At 39.7% G+C, this 11585-nt stretch overlaps 1 protein-coding gene across 1 annotated transcript in view; it reads left to right on the top strand.

Annotated features, from left to right (window-relative positions):
• Window positions 1-3886: 3886 nt before the first annotated feature.
• The window catches only part of LOC112223883 (speckle-type POZ protein), a 33326-nt gene continuing 25627 nt past the window's right edge, over window positions 3887-11585 (top strand). The window contains exon 1 of the mRNA XM_024387190.2: window positions 3887-4014. The gene's annotated coding sequence lies outside the window, so the exon portion shown is untranslated. The remainder of the gene's footprint in view (window positions 4015-11585) is intronic.

Genomic DNA, 11585 nt, shown 5'->3' with positions numbered 1-11585 from the left:
AGAGGTCCGTTAAAAGCGCAGAGAGCATCATGAAGAACAAGGAACACACCAGGCAGGTCCGAGATACTGTTGTGAAGAAGTTTAAAGCCGGATTTGGATACAAAAGATTTCCCAAGCTTTAAACATCCCAAGGAGCACTGTGCAAGCGATAATATTGAAATGGAAGGAGTATCAGACCACTGCAAATCTACCAAGACCTGGCCGTCCCTCTAAACTTTCAGCTCATACAAGGAGAAGACTGATCAGAGATGCAGCCAAGAGGCCCATGATCACTCTGGATGAACTGCAGAGATCTACAGCTGAGGTGGGAGACTCTGTCCATAGGACAACAATCAGTCGTATATTGCACAAATCTGGCCTTTATGGAAGAGTGGCAAGAAGAAAGCCATTTCTTAAAGATATCCATAAAAAGTGTTGTTTAAAGTTTGCCACAAACCACCTGAGAGACACACCAAACATGTGGAAGAAGGTGCTCTGGTCAGATGAAACCAAAATTGAACTTTTTGGCAACAATGCAAAACGTTATGTTTGGCGTAAAAGCAACACAGCTCATCACCCTGAACACACCATCCCCACTGTCAAACATGGTGGTGGCAGCATCATGGTTTGGGCCTGCTTTTCTTCAGCAGGGACAGGGAAGATGGTTAAAATTGATGGGAAGATGGATGGAGCCAAATACAGGACCATTCTGGAAGAAAACCTGATGGAGTCTGCAAAAGACCTGAGACTGGGATGGAGATTTGTCTTCCAACAAGACAATGATCCAAAACATAAAGCAAAATCTACAATGGAATGGTTAAAAAATAAACATATCCAGGTGTTTGAATGGCCAAGTCAAAGTCCAGACCTGAATCCAATCGAGAATCTGTGGAAAGAACTGAAAACTGCTGTTCACAAATGCTCTCCATCCAACCTCACTGAGCTCGAGCTGTTTTGCAAGGAGGAATGGGAAAAAATTTCAGTCTCTCGATGTGCAAAACTGATAGAGACATACCCCAAGCGACTTACAGCTGTAATCACAGCAAAAGGTGGCGCTACAAAGTATTAACTTAAGGGGGCTGAATAATTTTGCACGCCCAATTTTTCGGTTTTTGAATTGTTAAAAAAGTTTGAAATATCCAATAAATGTCGTTCCACTTCATGATTGTGTCCCACTTGTTGTTGATTCTTCTCAAAAAAATACAGTTTTATATCTTTATGTTTGAAGCCTGAAATGTGGCAAAAGGTCGCAATGTTCAAGGGGGCCGAATACTTTCGCAAGGCATTGTATGTGGCAGGGTCTACAGACAATCACGGATTACAAAAAGAAAACCAGCCCAGTTGCGGACATCAACGCTTTGCTCCCAGACAATTTAAACAACTTCTTTGCACACTTTGAGGACAATAGAGTGCCACCAACACGGCCCGCTACCAAAGACTGTGGGCTCTCCTTCTCCATGACCGACGTGAGTAAAACATTTATACATGTTAACCCTTACAAGGCTGCCGGCCCAGACGGCATCCCTAGCCACGTCCTCAGAGCATGCGCAGACCAGCTGGCTGGTGTGTTTATGGACATATTCAATCAATTCCTATTCCAGTCTGCTGTCCCCACAATCTTCAAGATGGCCACCATTGTTCCTGTTCCCAAGATAGCGAAAGTAACTGAACTAAATGACTATATTCCTGCAGCAATCCTGCAAAACTTCAACCTCAACGTCAACAGTGAAAAGGCGACTCTGGGATGCTGGCCTTCTAGGCAGAGTTGCAAAGAAAAAGTCACATCTCAGACTGGCCAATAAAAATAAAAGATTAAGATGGTTAAAAGAACACAGACACTGGAGAGAGGAACTCTGCCGAGAAGAACATCCCGGAGTCGCTACTTCAACTGTTGACGTTGAGGCTGGTGTTTTGTGAGTACTATTTAATGAAGCTTCCAGTTGAGAACTTGTGAGGCGCCTGTTTCTCAAACTAGACACTCTAATGTACTTGTCCTCATGCTCATTTGTGCACCACTCCTCTTTCTATTCTGGTTAGTGCCAGTTTGCACTGTTCTGTGAAGGGAGTTGTACACAGCGTTGTCTGAGATCTTCAGTTTCTTGGCAATTTCTCGCATGAAATGGACTACCAATCTCAGAACAAGAATAGACGGACGAGTTGCAAAAGAAAGGTCTTTGTTTCTGGACATTTTTAGCCTGTAATGGAATCCACAAATGCTGATGCTCCACGTACTAAACTAGTACGAAGAAGGACAGTTTTATTAATTCTTTAATCAGCACAACAGTTTTCAGCTTTGCTAACATAATTGCAAAAGGGTTTTCTTTTTATCAATTAGCCTTTTAAAATTATAAACTTGGATTAGCTAACACAACTTGCCATTGGAACACAAGAGTGATGGGACTCTGTATGCCTATGGAGATATTCCATAAAATATCAGCCATTTCCAGCTACAATAGTCATTTACAACATTAACAATGTCTACACTGTATTTCTGATCAATTTGATGTTATTTTAATGGGCAAAAAGTTTGCTTTTCTTTCAAAAACAAGGACATTTCTAAGTGACCCCAAACTTTTGAATGGTAGTGTATATATTATCATCCCATTCCATTACTAGATTGTGTGTATAAAGTTTTGTTGTGCAATTGATATTACCTGTTAGATACTGCTGCACTGTCGGATCTAGAGGCATAAGCATTTCACTACACTCGCAATAACATCTGCTAACCATGTGTACGTGACCAATAAAATGTGATTTGATTTGTAATTTTCACAAGATTGTGTAGGGCTTGAATTCTAATGGCCACAATGAATTTTTTATTTATTTTTTAAATAATTTAGTTGAATCTTTATTTAACTAGGCAAGTGAGTTAAAGAACATATTCTTATTTACAATGACGGCCTACACTGGCCCGAACGCCGACAACGCTGGGCCAATTGTGCGCCGCCCTATGGGACTCCCAATCACAGCCGGATGTGATACATCCGGTACTGTAGTGCCGCCTCTTGCACTGAGATGCAGTGCCTTAGACCGCTGTGTCACTCAGGAGTCCATCAGCATAGATGCAGCTTAAATCAAATACAATTTTATTTGCAGAGTAAAGTGACTAGACATCAGGATAGATAATAAGAGTAAAATAAAGAACAGAGTAGCAGCATATGATGATTATGAAAGTAGGTGTGTATGTGTTCATATTTAAATAACTATTTAGCAGTCTTATGGCTTGGGAGTAGAAGCTGTCTCGGAGCCTGTTGGTCCGAGAGCCGATGCTCTGGTACCACTTGCTGGACGGTAGGAGAGTGAACAGTCTACAGCTTGGGTGCCTGAAGTAACTGCCAATTTTTTGGGCCTTCCTTTGACACTGCCTAATATAGAGGTCCTGGATGGAAGGGAGCTTGGCCATAGTGATGTACTGGACCGTCTGCACCAAGCAGTGATGCGGCCAGTCAAGATGCTCTTGATGGTGCAGCTGTATAACATTTTGAGGATCATATGGCCCGTGCCAAATCTTTTCAGTCTCCTGAGGCTTAGTTGGTTGCTAACCTTGAACATTTACATTTGAGTAATTGAGTGTCCACAAAGGGGAGATGCTGCTATTAATTCTAATCCATGTGCAAATTAAATACACCCATATCAGCCTATCTTAGTGCTTTAATCTAGGGGCATTGTAATTAAAGTGAAGGAATAGCCCACCAAATCTGCAGATTGAATTAAGATAAATTGGTCCAATTAAGTATAAACACCAACCCCCAAATGTTAGTGTATACCAAAACCTGAAATGTTGATTCATTTTCAGCAAATTCAAAGTGCAACTTGGTGTTTCAATCAATCAACACTGTAAACTTGTACTATTTTTTTGGTCGTAAACATGGACATTAGGGCCTGGTTGCAAAGTCCTCGGACTTCCACTCCAAAACAGTAGATAGCGCTGTGCATGCAAATAGCTTTGGCTGAAATCCAATGATGGAATCTTGTCGATGTTGCAGCAGCTAACGTTAATAACATAAGATCTGCGCAAATACAGCCAGTTAAAAGGTGAGTTTACCGAAAATGTAGCTAACAAGACAGATTGTTACAAAGATGTAATGGAAATATGAATTCATATCTTTGTCGTTATGAAATTAAAAACAATGTTGCCATTTCCTAAAATAAACAATGAGTTGCAATCAGTAGCTACGTTAGTATGGGAATTTGAAGTTAACGTTAGCTACCGCCGCTAGTTAGCTGGCACCAACTTACTGGCTAGCAAACTGTATGGGGTTTAAAATGGGCTAATTAAATGTACCGCAGCTATTTGTTAGCCAAGTTATACATGTTAACATCTCATGAGTTTCAAATGCATGACAACTAATTTCGCCATGTTGTAGTTCGCCAGCAAGGTACTTTATTTTTAACTGTTGACGTATCGACAAATATGGCTAGCACAATTAGCTAACGTTAGCTAACTTGCTCTTCAAGTTTGTGTTAGTCATCCGTAACGTTAGCTAGCTAGCCACCCACCCATCCATCCAAAGCTTTGGTTTGGCGTTCAAGTATTGTTAGCTAGCTATGAGCCTAACGTTAGGTCGTTCGTTAGATGGCCATGTACCTAACGTTAGCTACATTTCCTGAATACGTTCCCTTCTCAGCTATACTGTCTATTGTGTTAAAATCACCATCTTCAAATTGCCAATTTCAAACAGGCAGAATGGCATGTGCATTAGCCAACATGAAATGACAACTGTAGGAAAAGTTTATGGCAGATGTTCGTCCACAACACAAGTCGGGGGCTGTCTGGCTAATCAATCAACCCAAAGTACGGTTAGCACTTAGCTAGCTACCTATTAGGTAGTACCAGCCTGCATCCATTGTGCAGTTAGGTACTGCATTGCACCTCACAAGAACAATGGTAGCGGCTTAGTTAGTGCAGTAGATTGATATGAAACATTCCATCTTGATAATGACATTTAGAAATTAACTGATCTTTTGGACCCATATTCCCCAATGACACATTTTCTTCTCTAACTTCCTAGACCAGACAGTTTATACAGCTCAATATGACAAACTGCCCACAGTCCCCAAATGAAGGGACAAATTAAGCCGGTAGCTCCAAATGCCAAAACATTTAGATAGAGATAATGATGGTGGCCACACTGAGTATACAAAACATTTGGGACACCTGCTCTTTCCACGACAGATTGACCAGGTGAGAGCTGGAAGCAATCAGTGTAGATGAAGGGGAGGAGATGGGTTAAAGAAGGATTTTCAAGCCTTGATTGTGTATGTGTGCCATTCAGAGGGTGAATGGGCAAGACAAAAGGTGTACATGCCTTTGAACGGGGTATGGTAGTAGGTGCTAGGTGCACTGGAACATGCAACACTGCTGGGTTTTTCATGCTCAACAGTTTCTTGTGTTTATCAAGAATGTCCCACCACCCAAAGAACATTCAGCCAACTTGAAACAACTGTGCGAAACATTTGGAGTCAGCATGGGCCAGCATCCCTGTGGAACACTTGACACCTTGTAGAGTCCATGCCCCATTGAATTGAGGCGGTTCTCTGGGCAAAAGGGGGTGCAACGCAATATTAGGAAGCTGTTCCTAATGTTTTGTACACTCAGTGTATTGTGCATACCCCACTATACCATGAGACATCCATGTCTTGAATGATTGTGAATGGTATCATTTTAAAAGATATTACCTTAAACATAAATTATATTACACAAAAATGATTTTTTTCTTCATATTCGCATATGTTGTAGCTTGGACCCTATTTTACATCGTCTGAGGGTTTTGGGTTGTGCCTGCCATCGGTTGAGATACATGCTCTTCAATACAGGGTGGGTGTCATGTTTTGGCTGATATATTTACTAAAATGGGAATACAATTTAAACAACTTTCAAATGGTACCACAAAGATGGTTGGAGGTCCACACATCATATGATGTTGGCTTGATTGGGAATATCTCCATAGGAATATCTCCATAGTCTTCCATAGGAAAACTATTACAAACATTGAAAAATATAGATAATAAAATTGACATGTCTATTTAAGTTGATATTCAACGACATGGTCCAGTGGCCATATTTGTGGTAGTAATTAGAAGTACAATTTCATCAATTTAAACTACAATGGTGTTCCAGCTAAATTGGCATTTACACGTTTTTAGATACTTTTTTTATAAGCTTTAATGTAAATTGTTAGGTTTCTTAGAGAAAATTATCTCCTGAATGTTTTGGTATTTGGGTCCAAAACATCACTTTCTGACTACTTCCTCCATGGGAAAACATGTATGGAAAGTTTTTGTTTAAATCCAAAGGGATGCTGTCAAAAAGTGATTGAATTCAAATGGATTTACCTGTGTAACCTCTTGGTGCAGCTGCACTGTTAGTAATAGCATCAAATAGAAGGTGACTGGAGACATTAGATACAGTGGATTCGGAAAGTATTCAGATCCCGTGACTTTTTCTACATTTTGTTACGTTACAGCCATATTCTAAAATGGATTAAATATTTTTTTCTCATCAATCTATAAACAATACCTCATAATGACAAAAGTGAAAACAGATTTTTAGACATTTTTGCAAATGTGTGTATATATATATATATATATATATATATATAATATTTTTAACCTTTATTTACATAAGTATTCAGACTCTTTGCTATGAGACTCAAAATTGAGCTCAGGTGCATCTTGTTTCCATTGATCATCCTTGAGCTTTCTACAACTTGATTGGAGTCCACCTGTAGTTAATTCAATTGATTGGACATTATTTGGAAAGGCACACACCTGTCTATATAAGGTCCCACAGTTGGCCGTGCATGTCAAAGCACAAACCAAGCCATGAGCTCGAAGGAATTGTCTGTAGAGCTCCGATCTTGCAACCTTACAGTTAACTAGTCCAACGCAATAACGACCTGCCTCTCTCGTTGCACTCCACAATGAGACTGCCTGTTACGCGAATGCAGTAAGCCAAGGTAAGTTGCTAGCTAGCATTAAACTTATCTTATAAAAAAACAATCAATCATAATCACTAGTTAACTACACATGGTTGATCATATTACTAGATATTATCTAGCGTGTCCTGCTTTGCATATAATCTGACTGAGCATACAAGTATCTAAGTATCTGACTGAGCGGTGGTAGGCAGAAGCAGGCGCGTAAACATTAATTCAAACAGCACTTTCGTGCGTTTTGCCAGCAGCTCTTCGTTGTGCGTCAAGCATTGCGCTGTTTATGACTTCAAGCCTATCAACTCCCGAGATGAGGCTGGTGTAACTGAAGTGAAATGGCTAGCTAATAGCGTTTCAAACGTCACTCGCTCTGAGCCTTCTAGTAGTTGTTCCCCTTGCTCTGCATGGGTAACGCTGCTTCAATGGTGGCTGTTGTCGTTGTGTTTCTGGTTCGAGCCCAGGGAGGAGCGAGGAGAGGGACGGAAGCGATACTGTTACACTGGCAATACTAAAGTGCCTATAAGAACATCCAATAGTCAAAGGTTAATGAAATATAAATGGTATAGAGGGAAATAGTCCTATTCCTATAATAACTACAACCTAAAACTTCTTACCTGGGAATATTGAAGACTCATGTTAAAAGGAACCACCAGCTTTCATATGTTCTCATGTTCTGAGCAAGGAACTGAAACGTTAGCTTTCTTACATAGCACATCTTGCACTTTTACTTTCTTCTCCAACACTTTGTTTTTGCATTATTTAAACCAAATTGAACATGTTTCATTATTTATTTGAGGCTAAATTGATTTTATTGATGTATTATATTAAGTTAAAATAAGTGTTCATTAGTATTGTTTTAATTGTCATTATTACAAATAAATAAAAATTGGCATCAGTATCAGCTTTTTTGGTCCTCCAATAATTGGTATCGGTATCTGCGTTGAAAAATCATAATCGGTTGACCTCAATCTCAGACCATGATAAACAAGATTCTCTGGTCTGATGAAACCAAGAGTGAACTCTTTGGCTTGAATGCATCTGGAGGGAACCTGGCACCATCCCTACGGTGAAGCGTAGTGGCAGCAGCGTCATGCTGTGGGATGTTTTTCAGGGACTGGGAGACTAGGTAGACGCAGCAGTCTGAATGTCCTTGAGTGGACCAGCAAGAGCCCGGACTTGAACCCAATCAAACATCTCTGGAGAGACATGAAAATAGCTGTGCAGCGACGCTCCCCATCCACCCTGGCAGAGCTTGAGAGGATCTGCAGAGAAGAATGGGAGAAACTCCCCAAATACAGATGTGTCAAGATTTTATCGTCATACCCAAGAAGTCACGAGGCTGTAATCGCTGCCAAAGGCGCTTCAACAAAGTACTGCGTATTGGGTCTGAATACTTATGTAAATGTATATTTACAGGTTTTCCAATTTTGCAAAAATGTCTAAATCTGTTTTTGCTTTGTCATTATGAGGTATTGTGTGTAGATTGAAGAGGGGGGAAAAAAACAATATAATACATTTTAGAATAAGGCCGTAACGTAACAAAATGTGGGAAAAGTCAAGGGGTCTGAATACCTTCCCGAATGCACTGTATGAATTAATCTCCCTTCCAACTCCCCATAACCTCCTTTGCTTGGTAAAGGTGATGGGATTTGTGTGAGGAAGTACAATTGCGCAAGTCAGGGATGAAAGAGAGTCCAGATGATCGCAGTTGGGAAAAAAATGAACAGTTCAAATGTTTTCTGAGATGTAATTTTTAGGAAAGGATGAGTCCTAGGAGCAAGGGCAGAATATAAAATGTCTCCCATAGAGGTCCAATGTGGACTGTGCTATTGATTTCTGGTCCCTGTACCAATTGGGCAATTCCACACGTGGAAAGTGACCACTTTAAGCCCCTATTAAACCTGCCTCTTGTAACACCCTATGATCTGATAACAGCGCATGATACAAACTACATTTTGGTGTCATTATAATCCTTATAGTGTGCTCTAAAATAGGGAGTATGTCTAGATTCTGAAATAAAAATGTTCACATTAATTTATTGAACATAATGAATATCTCAAAAGTATACTTTTTGATTTAGCTTATTTTTAGAGATATTGTTTGGAGTAATATACTCTTCAAACTAGAGGTCGACCGATTAATCGGCATGGCCGATTTAATTAGGGACGATTTTCAAGTTTTCATAACACTCAGTAATCAGCCTTTGTACGCTGATTATGGCCGATTACGTTGCAATCCACGAGGAGACTGCGTGGCAGGCTGACCACCTGTTACGCGTGTGCAGCATCAAAAGGACCTTGTGGCTGCAATGAGCCAAGGTAAGTTGCTAGCTAGCATTAAACTTAACTTAGAAAAACAATCAATCTTCACAATCACTAGTGAACTACACATGGTTAACTAGCTTGTTCTGCGTTGCATATAATCAATGCGGTGCCTGTTAATTTATCATCGAATCACAGCCTACTTCGCCAAACCGGTAATGATTTAACAAAAGCCCATTCGCAAACAAAGCAGAATCGTTGCAGTAATGTACCTAATCATAAACATCAATGCCTCCTTAATCAAAACAAAACTATTTTTTATTATATATTTAGTTAAAAGAAATTCATGTTAGCAGGCAATATTAACTAGGGAAATTGTCACTTTTTTTGCGTTCAGTGCAAGCAGTCAGTGTATATGCAGCAGTTTGGGCCGCCTGGCTTGTTGCAAACTGTGTGAAGACCATTTCTTCCTAACAAAGACCGTAATTAATTTGCCAGAATTTTACATAATTATGACATAACATTGAAGGTTGTGCAATGTAATATTTAGACTTAGGGTTGCCACCCTTATGATAAAATACGGAATGGTTCCGTATTTCACTGAAAGAATAAACGTTTTGTTTTCGAAATGATAGTTTCCGGATTTGACTGTATTAATGACCTAAGGCTCGTATTTCATTATAATTAAGTATATGATTTGTTAGAGCAGTCTGACTGAGCGGTGGAAGGCAGCAGCAGGCTCGTAAGCATTAATTCAAACAGTAGCTCTTAGCAACGCTTGAGACACAGCACTGTTTATGACTTCAAGCCTATCAACTTCCGAGATTAGGCTGGCAATACTATAGTGCCTATAAGAACATCCAAAAGTCAAAGGTATATGAAATGCAAATGGTAGAGAGAGAAATGGTCCTATAATAACTACAACCTAAAACTTCTTAACTGGGAATATTGAAGACTCAGGAACCACCAGCTTTCTCATGTTCTGAGCAAGGAACTTAAACGGTAGCTTTTTTACATGGCACATATTGCACTTTTACTTCGCCAACACTTTTCTCATTATTTAAACCAAATTGAACATGTTTCATTATTTATTTGAGACTAAATTGATTTTATATATGTATTAAGTTTTTTAAAAAATTAAAAAATCAGTATTGTTGTAAATGTCATATATTTGGTCCTCCAATAATCGGTATCAGCATTGAAAAATCATAATCGGTCGACCTCTACTTCAAAACGTCAAATTTCCAGAGTGTGTGCTCCGCTACGTTTGAAGATTTGACCCATTATAGAAATTGACATTGTAGGTCATTAATCAATCACGTTCAGCAAATCACCAGCAGAGGAAGTTTCCTTCAAATACATTCTCCCATTCACTGTGTTGGTGGTGCTCATAAAACTGATCTTAACTTCAAAAGTATCACAGCACCCACCTTGGAAGGTTTATGTAGCCTACTTGTAGAGTATGTTTTAAAACAAAATTTGTTTAAATATATAACTCAAAAAGGGTTCTTTTGAGATTCATTAATATTTTGACTACGAAATACATTTTACTTTAATGTATTCAATAATCTAAACATATTTTAGAGCACACTATTAGAAGTATAATGACACCAAGATGCCTGTATCATGTGTGTTTAATGTAGGAGGCATGTATAGGTTTAAAAAGGGTCTAACAAAAAATGGTTAGTGTTTAAATATAAAAAGCATATCAAACATCCTACCTCTCTATTAAGTTTATATGTGAAAATATCCAGAACAATCTGAGATACCAAAACTATTCCCTGGCCTTCCTGGTGTGGAATTTCCCAATTATTGTTTTAAGGTTTTGTCTGTGACTTAGTGCAGTCTTTAATGACTGATGCATTGGCGATAGACTAGTGTTTCCTCTGAGACGCTCAGGATTGAGAAGCTTGGTTCTGGGGACAATGCCACAGATGTCTCCAGTGTTGAGGGAGTGTGCAACTGACATGGTGACAGCAAGAATGTCCACCAGAGCTGTTTCCAGATCATTTTAATGTTAATTTCTCTACCATAGGTCACTTCAAATGTTGTTTTATAGAATTTGGCAGTATGCCCAACTGGCCTCACAACCGCAGACCACGTGTAACCACGCCAGCCTAAGACTACTATATCTGGCTTTTTCACCTGTGGTGTCGTGGGAGACCAGACAGCCAATGAAACTGGGTTTGCACAACCAAAGAATTTCTGCACAAACTGTCAGATACCCTCTCAGGGAAGCTCATCTGCGTGCTCTTCGTCCTCACTGGGGTCTTGACCTGACTGCAGTTCTGTGTCGTAACCGACTTCAGTAGGCAAATGCTCACCTTCGATGACCACTGGCATGCTGGAGAAATATATGCTCTTCACGGACAAATCCCGTTTTTAACTGTACCGGGCAGACGGGAGACAT

The sequence above is a fragment of the Oncorhynchus tshawytscha genome, linkage group LG24 (genome assembly GCF_018296145.1).
Source record: "Oncorhynchus tshawytscha isolate Ot180627B linkage group LG24, Otsh_v2.0, whole genome shotgun sequence".
In the NCBI taxonomy this organism is placed as follows: Eukaryota; Metazoa; Chordata; class Actinopteri; order Salmoniformes; family Salmonidae; genus Oncorhynchus; species Oncorhynchus tshawytscha.
This window is presented reverse-complemented; position numbering and strand designations above follow the sequence as displayed.